The sequence below is a fragment of the Thamnophis elegans genome, chromosome 4, assembly GCF_009769535.1.
Source record: "Thamnophis elegans isolate rThaEle1 chromosome 4, rThaEle1.pri, whole genome shotgun sequence".
Taxonomy (NCBI): domain Eukaryota; kingdom Metazoa; phylum Chordata; class Lepidosauria; order Squamata; family Colubridae; genus Thamnophis; species Thamnophis elegans.
The window spans coordinates 4867656-4884314 of record NC_045544.1 but is presented as its reverse complement, the minus strand read 5'-3'; positions in this window follow the sequence as shown (position 1 = coordinate 4884314).

Sequence of the window (16659 nt, the reverse complement as noted above, 5' to 3'; positions counted from 1 at the left end):
AAACAGCTATAATGTGAAATCCTTTGGGTTTCAATTCCTTTGTTAAACTATCAGATTTTTCTGCCTTGTCAGGTGGATTATGACAGTGGTCTCCAACCTTGGCAACTTTAAGACTTGTGGACTTCAACTCTCAGAGTTCCTCAGCCAGCTTTGCTGGCTGAGGAACTCCGGGAGTTGAAGTCCACAAGTCTTAAAGTTGCCAAGGTTGGAGACCACTGGATTATGGTGATGGTCCTCAATTTACCACCACAATTGAGCCCAACATTAGTTCACAGGTCTTAAAGTTGCCAAGGTTGGAGACCACTGGATTATGGTGATGGTCCTCAATTTGCAACCACAATTGAGCCCAACATTAGTTCACAGGTTTTAAAGTTGCCAAGGTTGGAGACCACTGGATTATTGTGATGGTCCTCAACCACAATTGAGCCCAACATTAGTTCACAGGTCTTAAAGTTGCCAAGGTTGGAGACCACTGGATTATGGTGATGGTCCTCAATTTACCACCACAATTGAGCCCAACATTAGTCCACAGGTCTTAAAGTTGCCAAGGTTGGAGACCACTGGATTATGGTGATGGTCCTCAACCACAATTGAGCCCAACATTAGTCCACAGGTCTTAAAGTTGCCAAGGTTGGAGACCACTGGATTATGGTAATGGTCCTCAACCACAATTGAGCCCAACATTAGTCCACAGGTCTTAAAGTTGCCAAGGTTGGAGACCACTGGATTATGGTGATGGTCCTCAATTTACCACCACAATTGAGCCCAACATTAGTTCACAGGTCTTAAAGTTGCCAAGGTTGGAGACCACTGGATTATGGTGATGGTCCTCAATTTACCACCACAATTGAGCCCAACTTTAGTTCACAGGTCTTAAAGTTGCCAAGGTTGGAGACCACTGGATTATGGTGATGGTCCTCAATTTACCACCACAATTGAGCCCAACTTTAGTTCACAGGTCTTAAAGTTGCCAAGGTTGGAGACCACTGGATTATGGTGATGGTCCTCAATTTGCAACCACAATTGAGCCCAACATTTCTTTCTTTTTTTCTGAGAATTTTTTTGATTCTTTTAGTTAAACAAAAAAAAATATAAGAAAAAAAATCATCTTTCGTTACATGTTGTTCAAAGCGCATCGATTGGTTACAAATACATCCCGTGCGTTTCTTCCACAATCCTTACATACGCTTCATTCAAATCAGGTTGTACACTTTAAGACAAGAAAGAAAAGTTATGTATTTTACTGTCCCTGTACCATAATTCTCATTTGGTTCCCATTGTTTAAACATGTTTTTATCTAGAATCATTTATATTGGAAGACACAACCACCTACTGGTGTTCATTTGCAATTTCAATAGATCTCTGTTCTGTTCCCCCCTTCTCCGCTCGTTAAACAGACGATAGGCAAACAACTTAAAAGGAACTCTCTTTATCAGTTCTCGGCTCAAACTGGCTGCGAGCCCAAAAATAACATAAATAAAGTCTCAGACTAGGTAACAGGGTTCCACCACAAAACCGTGTTCGACTAAACTGCGCTCGACGAAACCGCGTAGCTGACGTCATGAACAGGGTGACAACAGCACGGAGACAGAAGCACGCTGTAAACGCTAAACCTAAAATTAACCCCTAAACCTAAACCTAACCCCCCTAAACCTAATCCTAAACCTAACCCTAAACCTAACCCTAAACCTAACCCTTAACCTAACCCTAAACCTAATCCTAACCCTTAACCTAACCCTAAACCTAACCCTAACCCTTAACCTAACCCTAAACCTAACCCTAACCCTTAACCTAACCCTAAACCTAACCCTAAACCTAACCCTAAACCTAACCCTAAACCTAACCCTTACCTTAAGTTGAATCGGCTTGCTTTCAAAGCGCTATTTAAAGCGCCCTTCTTTCTCCGCGCTGGCTGTTGTCGCCCTGTTGATGACGTCAGCTACGCGGTTTAATCGGGCGCGGCTTAGTCGAGTGCGGTTTTGACGGGTCACGAGATAACAGAATACAAAACAAAACTCTTACAAGCAATGCACTTCTCCAAGTGTCTTCTTGAAACAGGGTTACAGAAAACAAAGCACTTTTCCAAGTGTATCTTACATAAACCACAACTGATGATCAATCAACGTTGAACGAACCAAGGAACGTTGACTCCTGCCACTAGGGCATGGCAGCATCCATCCTTTTATCTCCAAAACCCCACTAACAAGCCCCAGCTGCATCGTTAATCTTGCATTCCGAAAAGACTCACAGAAGACTGTTGCTGAGTCACAACAGATCTCCAATACCATTACACCTTTATGACATGTTCTAAAACTAATTCGGTGAAGTAAGATATCTAAGCCCAACATTTCTAATTGCTAATTTCTAATTGCTAAACCCAACAGTTGATAAGTGAGTTTTGCCCCATTTCAAGACCTTTCTTGCCACTGTTGTTAAGTGAATCGCTGCAGTAGACATGGTTGTAAAGTGAATCTGGCTTTCCCATTCACTTTGCTCATCAGAAGGTGCAAAAGGCGATCACTTCACTCTTAAGACACTGCAACTGTCATAAATATGAGTCATTTCCCAAGGATTTGAATTCTGATCACGTGACCATGAAGATGCTGCAATGGTCGTAAGTGTGAAAACCGATCATAAAACACTTTTCAGTGTCGTAACTTCAGTCCCTAAGCCAACTGTTGTAAATTGAAAACTACCTGTACTAACAATCCTGCAAGGTAAATTAAGGATTAAAATGATATGAGGCCAGGAATCCACAAATTATATCTAGCATTGGTCACTAAAAATGTCTCTAGTCGTCACCAAAAATACACTAAAATATTTCTAGGCTGATGGTAAGTACCTTTCCTTTCTATTGGGCAAGTGTAGTCTCTATCCAAGGTCACGGAGGACAGATGATTGTGATGGCGTTGCTTTTGCGAAACTCTGAAATTGTTTGTCTCCTTTTTGAAGTTAAACACTCTTCCTAGCAAATTAACCATACACATATGCAAAATGCAGCCTCCTGGATTCCCAATTAAACTAATAATGCCAACGCCCATACATGAAAAACACATTTTTCACCTACTTGTTCTTTAAGCTCTTTTTAGTAACAACCAAGATTTCCAGTTTTGCAGTTCCATAACCCTGGATTTCCATAGCCTAAATAAAACATTTGAATGGATATGGAGAAGGATGTGTGAGGATTTCTTTGCAACTGTAACTAGAAGACACAAGTTTCAGTCCTTATCATTCTCTTAAATACATTCTTTTCCCAATACAATTCACATCAGATATTTTGTAGCCAATGTCCTTTGTGGCTGATACAGTGGTCAACATAGCTGCCACCTGAATGCATTGATAGGCATTTTATGAGTGCCTTCACAGAAAAAACAAAAGCATTGCTCCACTTCCAACAGTGTCGTGTGGTCTGTGAGCCATGGGTTTTGAAACTCAGGCCAAAAGCTTGCACAAGGGGCCTTTAAGTTCAAATGTCGTGGCTAGAATTAGTGTTCAGGCTTCTTCATTCTCCCACATTTAACAGCTGCTTACATTCTGACTCATGCAGGACATCAGCCCTATTGCACCACCCGGAATCTGTTATTTACGATACATTCCACAGTGTTTGTGCCCCTGATCCTGTGTGTTTGTCTATTGCAATGATGTGGAATATCAAATAAATAACAGCAGTGCCAATTATGAGACGAAAGAGAGAAAGCTGATAGTTCAGTTGGAGTTCAAGTTCATTTAAGGCAAGGTGGACGACCTGCAAATCTAAAGTCCGGCAACCTGAAACTGTTGGAAATTGCTAGTGTTTTTGCCTGCCATTTCAAAGCAAGACATAAATATGATAGTGTTGCCTTCTCGCCATTTCTAGGCATGGGTTAATATAATATAAATAAAATAATGCAGGCTTTAACGTCATTTTAAAACCAAAGATGTCAAAACTCTCATATCGTCAGAAGTAAAATAAATAAAAATAGCCATTTCCACTTCCACTTTACCAATAAGCCAATAATTATTATTCCCAGTTAATTCTCCTCTGACCCTGATGAAGTATGACTCTGAACACTAGTTGTCAATTGTGTGTGGGGTGGTGGTGGTGTTGTCATCGAATGGGAGTTATAATGGCACAACATGAACTCAAGCCCACATATACTTAAGGGCAGCATTGTGACACAAGGGAAGTGCAAAGAGGTAGAACTTGCATCATGACATCAAAGCACAGATTTCATCTTTTTTGTATCATTTTGCTTAGAAACGGATGCCTATGGCACTGAACCCCCCCCCCCGCCCCCAAGCTTACTCTCTGAAGAAATTACTGTAGTGTTCAAATTACAAGGGGAAATAGGTGTTCCTTTAGTAAAATCCTCTTGCACCTGATTTTGTCATACATATCAGTATTGTATCTCATACATTCATTTTTACGTAGCTAAGAAAATCACCAAAAGTGGAACTAGAATTCTATCCTCTCCCTGCGGTAATTTGAGAGAGTGTGTGTGTGTGTGTGTGTGTGTGTGTTGTGGGGGAGGGGAAGCTTCTAGTGCTAAAAATCAGTAAGGGCTGAAATAATTAAATCAAGCGTACAACTAGGGCTCAAAGTAAGCAAAGGCTTTACCCTAGTAGCAGACTGAAGAAGAGCAGGCAAACAAGGAAACATTAGGTGTCAGGTGTTAAGTCTGGAATGAGTCTGTCATGTCCATAGTTTCTAAAGGTTAGTGGCTACATTTATTTGGTATGCTTAATGAAAACCAAATAAACCACGTTTGAGTGTAGTCTGAAGAGTGAATATAGCCATTTTGTAGTTTCAGCCAACCTAAGCTTAGTGTGATGCTTGAATAATCGATTAGAATTAACCTTAGCCGGGCCTAAAGGTTCCCATTCCTGCTTCTGCTGTCAGAGTAATGCAGGAAAAAATACATCTTACATCTGACAAAATGCACATTCTTTAAATGCTTCTTGCAAAAAAACCAAAAAAACAGGAAAACACAAAATTGAGTATAACATTGATAAAGAAACATAGTGATATGTGCATTTTAGCAACTAGTAAATTATCATTCTTAGCAACGTACAAACGCCAATCCTAAGAACACACTAATCAACAAGACATTTCCAAATCGCTATGCCCAGAGTTTTACTGTACTTCTTGTATGAGCTAGAGAGCATTAACAGCTAATATAATCATTTTAACAGTTGTGACCCAGTGACGTAGTAGGAAGTCCCAGGTTCAAGTCCATTTTCAGCAAAATTTATAAATACTTATATTGTTCTTCCTGTTAGCTTTCAGTTTAACCCTAATGGTAAATTGTGTTTACGGTAAACTGTCAAAGTAGGACATTTCTTGTTTTCCTAAGTTGGGAGTCAATATATGCAACAATAGTAAGATACAATAAAACCTTGTTGGTTTTGTTTTGTGTGCTCATGTGTTTGGGCTAATGTTGGCTATTTTCTAAAAATGGATCTGGTGGTAGTAGCCTTCAATATACTTTATTATTTGCCATCATGGCAGTTTCAGTAAGAGCCGAGGTGGCACAGTGGTTAAATGCAGCACTGCAGGCTACTTCAGCTGACGGCAGTTCTGCAGTTCGGCTGTTCAAATCTCACCAGCTCAAGGTTGACTCAGCCTTCCATCCTTCCGAGGTGGGTAAAATGAGGACCCGGATTGTTGTTTGGGGGCAATATGCTGACTCTGTAAACCGCTTAGAGAGGGCTGAAAGCCCTATGAAGCGGTATATAAGTCTAACTGCTATTGCTATTGCTATTCTCTCCATTATGCCACGCTACTTCTTAAATATATAATTCTGTGAAATCCTATTGAACTCCACTGGAGTTCCAACGTTTACTGAATGAAACCACAATCTCCATGTATCAGTCGGATATTAACTGATTTTCATCCACTGGATCTAAATTCTACACCTCTTTAATGAAAGTATATTCTTTATTACATGTTCTAAATAATGAAAAGTGTTACCAAAGGAAAGAGTAATTTTTTTTATGGTTAGTGCTCCTGAACTTTTTATGCTTTCTCCAAGCATTCCAGAAACCACTAATCAGAACAGAGGTCAGGGTAGATTAGACTAATGCTTATTTGCTATTTGAAAGCTGTGGGAGATAACCAGCAAAGCTATCACCTCCCCTTGAGGAGGTGTGCATGGAGGTAGGGAGTGAAATCTGGAGAATCCTTCTCCATGTCAGGAATGCAGTTGTTTGTTTTATAAAACTGGTGCCGTGAAACCAGGAGATCTTCAAAATTTTCTGCGTTTTGGGGTGCTCCAACTTTTCCTGCATGGGGACCTTCTAGATACAATCAATTTCCAGACCACACAAGGCTGTGAGCCATGACTTATCATTCCACCAGTAGCTTCAACATTACCAATTTGCTCTCCTGGTGTTTTCTTCAAAGGAGAAAAAGAAAAAAAGAAAAAGCAGAGCAAAATAAGAAAGGCAAGAAATAGCAATAAAACATGATGTATGAATAGGCATAGTTAAGCTAATGCAGCATATTTGAGAATGGCAGACGGTTTCATCTCTGTGCTATTGCTATTTTCTATTTCAGATCTTTCCATCTGTCTAAAGATTTTTTTTTCAGCTGGGAAAAATCCCAGTAAGAATACAGGTAGTCCTCAACTTACAACTTACAACTATTCGCTTAGTGAGTGCTTGAATACAACAGCATTAATAAAAAAGGAACTTACAACCAGTTTTCACACTTACAATCGTTGATCCCCACGGTCACATGATCAAAATCCAGATGTTTGGCTTCTGGCATGTATTTTATGACAGTTGAACTGCCCCGGGGTCATGTGAACATTATTTGAAACCTCAGCTGGCTTTCGACAAAGGGAGTCCAAGGAGGGAAGCCAGATTCACTTAAGGACCATGTGATTCACTGCAGTGATTGACTCAACAACTGCAAGAAAGGTTGTAAAAAAGTGGCAAAACTAAAGTGACTAAACGTCCCGATTTCAGCGGGACGGTCACGCTTTATAACAATTTGTCCCGTGTCCCGGGGCGTTTTTAAAAAGTCCTGATTTTCTGGCTTCATGTTGAAAGCCCAGTGGATTTGCTTAAGAAATCCTAACCGGGGGCAAGACAAAAGACACCCTGTCTAATCCCTCTCTCTCTCTGTCTCAGTACTTTCATTGAAGATATTAAAACTTTAAAGCAACAAAACAGACACTCCCCCCCCCCCACGCGTGCCCCTTTTACTCACTTTTATAAGAAAAAATGACCAAGTACCATAGAGCTGCAGGAAACATTTTGCCGATCTGAAAATCTGGTCACCTTAGGCAAAACTCACTTAAGCAAATGCCTTGTTTAACAATGGAAGTTTTGGGCTGTATTGTAGTCCTAATCAAGGATTACCTGTAGTGGCTTATTTTGGGATTTAACGGTAGCCAAGCAAACCATCACAAAGAATACAAGAAAGATAACGATACTCACAGGCTCACTCCTTGACCACCTCAGTAATAAACTCATGCAAAATGACTTGCATTCCCCCTATGAGAATTTATCCAATATTTTCTTCATCCTCAAAAGTTATTTCAAAAGGAAATTCCCTTTCCTTAAGTGGAAAGTATTGGGGGGAAAATATGAGAGAATTCTGCGTGGCAAAGAGCTGGTTAGATCCAAAGGCATATTGGTTAACCAATAGAGCCGAGGTGGTGCAGTGGTTAAATGCAGCACTGCAGGCTACTTCAACTGACTGCAGTTCGGCTGTTCAAATCTCACCGGCTGAGGGTTGACTCAGCCTTCCATCCTTCCGAGGTGGGTAAAATGAGGACCCGGATTGTTGTTGGGGGCAATATGCTGACTCTGTAAACCGCTTAGAGAGGGCTGAAAGCCCTATGAAGCGGTATATAAGTCTAACTGCTATTGCTATTGCTAACCTTCTAAAATCAAAAAAAGCTCCAAATTGGATGATTTCCAATGGCCCAACGAAATAATTTCACTGCACCCTAAAACCTCTTGGCCTCCCCTCGCACCCCAACATAAGACTGAGAAAAACAAGAGGAAATCAAATCGAAGGAAAACTTTCACAAGCCGCCGGGTGGGCAGGGAATACTGTAGCCAGTGAAGAGGTAGCTCATTTAATCAATTAAAAATGATCTGCGGATTGTCTAAATAGAAAGAATCTCACTGTGGAAATGCCAGCTCATTCCAACCCATCAAGTTAACATATTTACCAAGGAAACTTGATGAAAGCTTTTGGAAGTAATTGGAGACTAAAACCTGGCAGGCTTCCAGAGTTAATTATCATGCACAATAATCTCCTTTCTTTTCTTTTCTCGCTGACCACTGCAAACAAGGTCATTCCCAAACCACATCCACCACTTTTGTTGGCCTCTTTGTGTAATACATTTCGCCTCAAACATGCTAATTTGGCTGAATTTCCAGGAGTACATAACCCTCCCCCCTCCCTTTGCAATTTCTGCACCAGATTGATTGTTCTTCAGTGTCAAGCCCTTACTGTATTTTTATTTGTTTACCAGGACTTGGGAACAGTTTTTGAAACTGTGATCAGATATAACAGAAAAGGATTATAGTAGACTGGTCTATCTCTCTGTGTGACACTGTCACATACAGAATTCCCATTCTTCCATGCAGGAGCAAGTAACCAAGAACAGGAGTTCAAAGTACTACGGATTTATTTCGTGCAACCTATACGCAAGAACCTGATCTACTATCCATTCAGGACTGATGAAAGAAACGTCCTTCTGGGTTCGGCTCCAAGTGGGGAAAAAGACACTGGAGACATGGCGGCTGCTTGGAAAGATGGTTTAATGGTGGACAGGACCACATGGCTTGAGCTCCTGAACAGAAAAGGTGATCACATGCTTCAATGTTGGTGGAGAAGAAGAGAAGGGCTGAGGGAGGGGCTTGCTAGGCTTTTTATAACCTGTTCAGTCCCACCTAAATATATCTTCTTTGCCTTTGGAAATGAAAAACCTAAAACTAGTTTCAAGTCAGATGCATGGAACTTTGTGGCCATCCTGCAGTTTTGAACTATGTTTCCATGTATTCTTCTCTACTGGCTAGGCTGGGTCCAGATGTGGGATTTTGTGATCCAGCCAGATCAACAGGGTTCAAAAGCAAAGCTCCACGCACATAAGAGGTTCAGGTTCATCTTCAACTAAAAAAAAAAATCCCAACCTGTTGTGGTCCAGCAGGAGCCGGTAGAGCTGCCACCAGACTCCAACAGTGAGGGGCCGTATGAGTCGGCTCTGGAGGATGTGGAGGACCCTGGACAGGGTTCTGACTCCAAGCAGGGCACAGAGAGGCTGGTTGGCCACCAGGAGGTGCCTGAGCCTTGGACCAGTGGGGAGGAGACAAGGGAGTGTGATCTGGACGTCAGCAATGAGTTGTTCCTGGATGCCTGGCACCGGAGAGCTAATAGGCGTCAGGACCAATTACGCAGTTACAGGAGGTAATTGCACTCAGCTAGCGGTAATTAGGCTCCTCTCCAGACTATAAAAGGACTGCTTGTGCACACTTTTGCAGAAGTCAACGCATTAACTAATGTTGGATGAACAGTATTGTGAGCTTGGCAGGCTGGATTGCTGCCAAGGTTTATCTGTGCTGGATTGCTGCCAAGGACCTGTCTGTCTGTGAATAAATTCCGTAAAGCTTGGAGTGTTTTGGTGTGGGATGAGGGAGGTCAGAACACAACCCATAAAAAGAAGGGTTGGCATAAGGAAAACCAACAAACCTGCAAGATCTACGAACAGCAATGTTATTATTTGTCCAATTCAAACATCACAAGAAATACCGAGGATTCCCCTCCCTTCCTTTTCATATGACCGTTGAGCTGATGTAGCAGAATTAGCACAGAAGAGGTTGCCGATTTCCTTAAGAGAGGTCAGAAAGAGGGGCTACCTGACCAAGGAAAAGACCCAACGGACTCAAGGTTCAAGGTTCAAGGTTCATTTTATTTATATGCCGCCCTATTCCCGGTGGGACTCAGGGCGGCGCACAAACCCAAGGGAGGGGAAGGGAAACACAAAGAACTACAACAAAAAAGTACAAGGGAATTTAAAACAACCAACAGCCCACACGATTCGAGAGGGGAAGGGAACTCATCGACCCCAGGCCTGCTGACACAGCCAGGTTTTAACAGCTTTTCGGAAGGCCTGGAGAGAGGTGAGGGTCCGAATCTCTGCGGGGAGTTCGTTCCAAAGGGCCGGAGCCGCCACAGAGAAGGCCCTCCCCCGGGTAGTGGCCAGATGACATTGGCTAGTAGACGGAACCCGGAGGAGGCCTAATCTGTGTGATCTAATGGGTCTTTGGGAGGTAATTGGCAGCAGGCGGTCTCTCAAGTACCACCATTAGCAACAAATGTTCTGCAAAAGAAAAAGCTTTTCACAAAACAGAGGTGAGCCAACCGCATCTCCTGCAAATACAAAAAAAAAAACAAAAAAAACCCTGCACACCCTTTCGTGACTGCAAAAGTTGTCATGGGTCATAGTCCATTTCAGCAGAAGTGTGTGGATTGCAGGCCCTGCCCCTTTGGTTCCAGCTAATGTCAACTGACAACACAATGGTTGTAACTGCCAGTAAAAACATCAGCCACTTGAATAAGAAGTTTGTTCGTCTTGCACCAATCAAAAGGGAATCACAAACCTACGTTGGCAGGGTTCAGCTTGCCCACACCTAGTATTCTGAGGCATAACCTGAGGTATTCAACCAGGAGGTGTGGATCACTAACCTGAGATATCCTGCTCTGTATACAAATGAAGTTGATTAATGATGCTGAAATAATTTCTGGCATTCCAACGGTGTGAGAAATCCAGTTAGCAGTTTCTATTAAGTGCCTTTAGAAAGTCACATGTGCACAAAAACAGACAATGCTTAATTGGGAAGTTTAGGTAAAAATACACTTGTCGGTACCTAGTTTCGAAATCCCATTTAGCAATCAACACCTTAGCAAGAGAGGAGTGGCTAACACTGGAAACTATTGTGTTTCAGGTTAAGAAGAAGAAATACTGAAGAGCTTCCAGGCCTCCCCAAGTAATTGAGTAATTGAGTAATTTATTTATATGCCGCCCTTTTCCCTGGGGGGACTCAGGGCGGCTTACAACTCGAAAAGGGAGGGAAACAAACAATTAACACATAAGACAGTACATCATTAAAAGCACAACATTCATACTATTCGGGTGGGTTACAGTCTTTAATCCCAGGCCTGACGGGATAGCCAGTTTTTAAGGGCTGTGCGGAAGGTCTGGAGGGTGGTGAGGGTACGAATCTCCATGGGGAGATTGTTCCATAGGGTCGGAGCTGCCACCGAGAAGGCTCTCCTCCGCGTAGTTGCCAGTCGACATTGACCGGCAGATGGAACTCGGAGGAGGCCTAATCTATGGGATCTAATTGGTCTAGTGGAGGTAATTGGCAGTAGGCGGTCTCTCAAGTACCCAGATCCACTACCATGAAGGGCTATGAAGGTGACAAGTAGCACCTTGAAGCGTACCCGGAGATCGACCGGTAGCCAGTGCAGCTCGCGGAGGATAGGTGTTATGTGGGTGAAGCGAGGTGCACCCACAATCGCTCGCGCGGCCGCATTCTGGACTAGCTGAAGTCGCCGAATACTCTTCAAGGGCAGCCCCATGTAGAGCACATTGCAGTACTCCAGCCTAGAGGTCACAAGGGCACGAGTAGACACACAGGACTTTGCAATAGCAACAAAGAAAAATCTCACGCAGCAATCTTGGTTTTTAGTCTACTCACATTGTCTTTGTGTGGAAGAGCCTAGACCAAATGCAAGTCTTTCTGAGGAGGGTTGTATGTTTCTTTATACACTGTGAAAGCAGTAAGATTCCTTTGCTTCAGCTTGACAAAGAAAGAACGTCCACACTTCTTTCTGTTTTCTTTTCAGAAATCCAGAAACATCAGATCAGCAATCCCAGTCTAGAGAGAGATGACAAAACCCAGGGCTTGAGGCAGTGGTGGGTTTCAAAAATTGTTGGAACCTACTCTGTGGGTGTGGCCTCCTTTGTGGGAGTGGCTTGCTGCCCATGTGACCGAATGGGAGTGGCTTGCCACCCATGTGACCGGATATGAAATTATGAATTAGTACTTGGGTCGGTCCAAGTAGCTATTCAGAAGTTAGTGGTTAGAAGCAATCGTAAAGCAAGATATGGAATTAAAACCAGAAATATTTTGTTGGCTATTTGAAAGGGAGTATAATATATATTTAATGTTACACATGTTAGCAGCTGCTGGAATTGTGTTTGCACAACAGTGGAAAAACAGAGATATGTAAATGAATGAATATCACAATGTGCAGGAATAAATAAATTGACAATTAAAATCAAGAAGGCTTTGAATACTTTTTCACGTGGGATTGGTTTTAGCAATTACCAACTAACGGAAACAGAAATTAGAAATCCAAAAGTATGAAAGAAAACACCAATTATGTAAGGAAAGGTCCCTAAAATGTATAAGGAAATATTACTAGATCATTATTAATGCGTAGATAACTGCGGGACATTACACACCCACCAGTGGTGGGTTTCAAAAAATTTTGGACCCTCTTCTGTAGGTGTGGCCTGCTTTCCGGGTCCACTGGTGGAACCTCTTCTAACCGGTTCGGTAGATTTGACGAACCGGTTCTACCGAATAGGTGCGAACTGGTAGGAACCCACCTCTGGCTTGAAGTATTCTTTGTTTTGTCCATTTCCCAGGTAAACTATAAATGGTTGGCTACACGCAAGCCATGGTTTGTTTATAAGGCATCTTTGGCTGAGCTTCCACAATAAGCTGAGCCAAAACCAACAGAAACTTATTTTGGCTAAGCCCGATGAGAGAATCCAGCCAAAGAGTCAAGCTATGGGTGTGCCTTTTATCTAGGACAAAGTCTCCCTGAAGCCAGTAGGGTTAGAAGCCAACGGGAGATGCCTAGAATGATAGTGTCAAGAAGCTGCACATGGGTGGGGAGGTGGTTCCTTTCAGCCAATCGGGCCTTCTGGGATTTGGAAAGCCTGCCTGGGTGCCCTGAAGAGGAGCTTCAGATTCACTGCATGTTTGCCATGGAAAGATGACCAAATATCCTTTTCATAGAAGATAAAAATGATTGTTTCCCTTCTTGTTCTCTCTATCCAAACTTTTTTCTTTCTTTCTCTTCTTTCTCTGGAAAGGGAGGCACCACCCTTACAGACAAAACCCTGGGAGGCAGCTGCCTTCTATTTTTATTTCCTCATAATATCTAGGGAGCCTCAAGGCATTCTTGTCAATCCAGGTGCTTTGAAGCTCCTCGCATGTTTTGCTTTAAAAGAACCTGAAATACAAATTATCAAAACTTTAGCATGGGTACCAAAGCTGGTATCTTCAGGGACATGGGTGTTGCCAGGCAGGTTGCTTGCGTTTGTGGTTTCCTAACCCAGCTAATAGGTTTCTTGTTAAAACAAAAAGTATTGGACAATCATTTAGCAATAGCAATAGCAGTTAGACTTGTATACCGCTTCATAGGGCTTTCAGCCCTCTCTAAGCAGTTTACAGAGTCAGCATATTGCCCCCAACAACAATCCAGGTCCTCATTTTACCCACCTCGGAAGGATGGAAGGCTGAGTCAACCCTGAGCCGGTGAGATTTGAACAGCCGAACTGCAGAACTGCAGTCAGCTGAAGTAGCCTGCAGTGCTGCATTTAACCACTGCGCCACCTCGGCTCCATTTGCCTGAAATTGTATAGGGCAGTGTTTCTCAACCTTGCAACTTGAAGATGTCTGGACTTCAACTCAACTTCAACTTCAACTCCCAGAATTCCCTGGCTGGGGAATTCTGGGAGTTGAAGTCCGGACATCTTCAAGTTGCCAAGGTTGAGAAACACTGGTATAGGGCCTCCTGCTTGAGGAGTGGGTTGGACTAGAAAACCTCCAAGGTCCCTTCCAACTCTTATATTCATTCTGTAATTCTATAACAGAGAGAAGCAATAAAAAAAAGAAATATTAGAAATATACTTATGCTGCTTCCCTCCATAAAATTCCATGAACAATGAAAGGCAATTGCAAATTAAAAGTCTTTCGGGGAAGAACGTTGTGTCTACTAACCAATGAAAAGATCACTTCCCTGGGGAAGACCGAGAGATCACAAAAGATACTTCACCTAATGGATAAATCGTGGCCCCCTATTTAGGGGCTTTGCAAGTATATGTTTCTTTCTCAAACCAAAGATTCAGATTAATTAAACTTTTGAGCATTCAGTAGAAATAAAGACCGTAGTATAGCATTCAGCAGACCGAATGGTCTTGGGTAACCTTATGAAGCCTCTTTAGGATTTTAATGTTTTAAGTATATGAATATGGAAAATGTTAACAGTATTTCTGTAATCATTTACAAGCCCATCCCTCTAAGATCTATTGACTATTCACTTCCTAAGGCTCTACCAAAGTATTCGTTCTATCTCTTCTTTAAACTATAGAATATAAATATAAAAGAATAGCATTAGGAACAATTTAAATAACTGAACTCCTTTTCTTGTAAGATGAACTTAGAGCCCTTTGGGTATCTCAGCTGCACTGGAGAAAGGTAACTCTCAGCCTTGGCCTTGGGGACAATCAGTTCATGGAACACTTAAATATTTTTACTCTCCACTTCAGTTAAAAAAAACAACAACACAACCCTACTTTATAGCTCTGCATTCTTCTCCAGAAAGCAACTTTGCGTTGACCCTTGTCACTTCTTACAATGTGGACTTTCAGCTTTCAAACCTCTCTGTCATCCTGTTATTTCTCTCCCACCTACCTGTGTATATATGGCTAGGATTTTATGCCTGTTCAGTTTCTGGGAGTTGTAATCATCTCTGGCTAGAGAAACCTCGAGCTAAAGCTATCAGACCTGGGTTTCAAAAGTCCTAGGGACCATTAGATGGGATTACAGAGTACACGTTTTCTGTATCCTTTTGTTGCCATTTAACTATCATTCAGGTTGTTGTTTTTTCCACCACAGAAATCGTAGTATTTCCACCACAGAAATCGTAGTATTTCCACCACAGAAATCGTAGTATTTCTTACTTCCAATCAGTGGTGGATTCCTGATCCCGTTGCAACCATTACAGTGCAACAGGGCCCAGCGTCCACTGCATGCATGCCCGCAGCGCATGCACACATGCATGCAGTGTGCGCATGTGTCCTTACCTCCTGCGATGCTCCATGACGCTTCCGTGATGCTCCAGCTGCTTGGCTGAGCATTGTGCAGGCGCCGTATGCTCCTTGTACGTGTGCGGAAGCTCCAAAGAGCTCAAATACAGGTAAGGATGGCAAGCGGGCGGGTCCGCCCTCTGGAGCACTGTACCAGGATGGTACCCGGTGCTCCCAACAGGCAATTTGGCAATTTGGCAATTTAATAAGTTTGTATGCCGCCCAATCTCGTAGGACTCTGGGCGGCTTACAGCAAGATAAAAACCAGAATTAAAAAAATAACATGAGATATAATTTAAAAAAACAGCACACCATACATTCCATTAAGTGGGGCTGGACCTTGTTCAACAGCCCCAGGCCTGCTGGAACAGCCAGGTTTTAGTGGCTGTTCGGAAGGCCGAGAGAGTGGGAAGGGTCCGGATCTCTACGGGTAGATCGTTCCACAGGGCCGGAGCAGCTACAGAGAAGGCCCTACCCCGAGGAGCCGCCAGCCGGCATTGTCCGGTCGGCGGCACCCGGAGGAGGCCCAACCTGTGAGATCTTATTGGTCGTTGGGAGGTATGTGGCAGGAGGCGGTCTCTCAGGGCCGTACCGCCTGCAATCCACTGTTGTAAATGTAGTGTGAGGGATAGACACAGGAGCCATGGAATCGCTGTCATCTCTGTCATAATAAAGATCTGTCTTGCATCCATGGCTCCTGCGTCTATCCCTCACACTACATTTACAACACTGGCGACGAGGGTGGGATAGACGCAGGAGCCATGGATGCAAGACAGATCTTTATTATGACAGAGATGACAGCGATTCGAACTTTCCCTGAACGGCCAGGGTATTTATACTAGAACTCAGACCAACTGTCAAAATGACCAGCCAATCAGGCCGCAGCTGGTATTTGCATATTCAATATTCAACACTCCTTCCCCCCAGTTCTAAAGACCAAAATGACCAGCCAATCAGGCCGCAGCTGGTATTTGCATATTCAATATTCAACATCCACCACTGCCCCCCAATACAGTATATGCAATGTAAATTTCAATAAAGTCCTCCGTATGGGAACCCAACAGTGAAACGCCTGTTTGATACAGACATCAGTGAAGTTTTAAGATCATCATATGATTGGTGGAAAGGGGCATCTTTCCAACTTCTTAATTACACCTCAAGTAAAATTGACAGTTTTCAATCATAATAGGTGTGGAGGAAAGGGATCAACACAGTGGTGGGATTCACATTTGAACCGGTTCTGTGGGCATGGCTTGATGGGCTTGGCTTGGTGGGCGTGGCCGGGGAAGGATACTGTAAAATCTCCATTCCCTCCCCACTCCGGGGGAAGGTTACTGCAAAATTCCCATTCTCTCCCAATCAGCTGGGACTTGGGAGGTAGAAAATAGATGGGGACGGGACCAAAATAGTAGCCAAAATTTCTACTACCAGTTCTCCAGAACTGGTCAGAACCTGCTGAATACCACTTCTGGATCAACAGAATGTGTAGATTTCTTCACGTTAACATGATTGATAAGGACATTCAGACGTGCGAGGACAGCATCTTTACAAC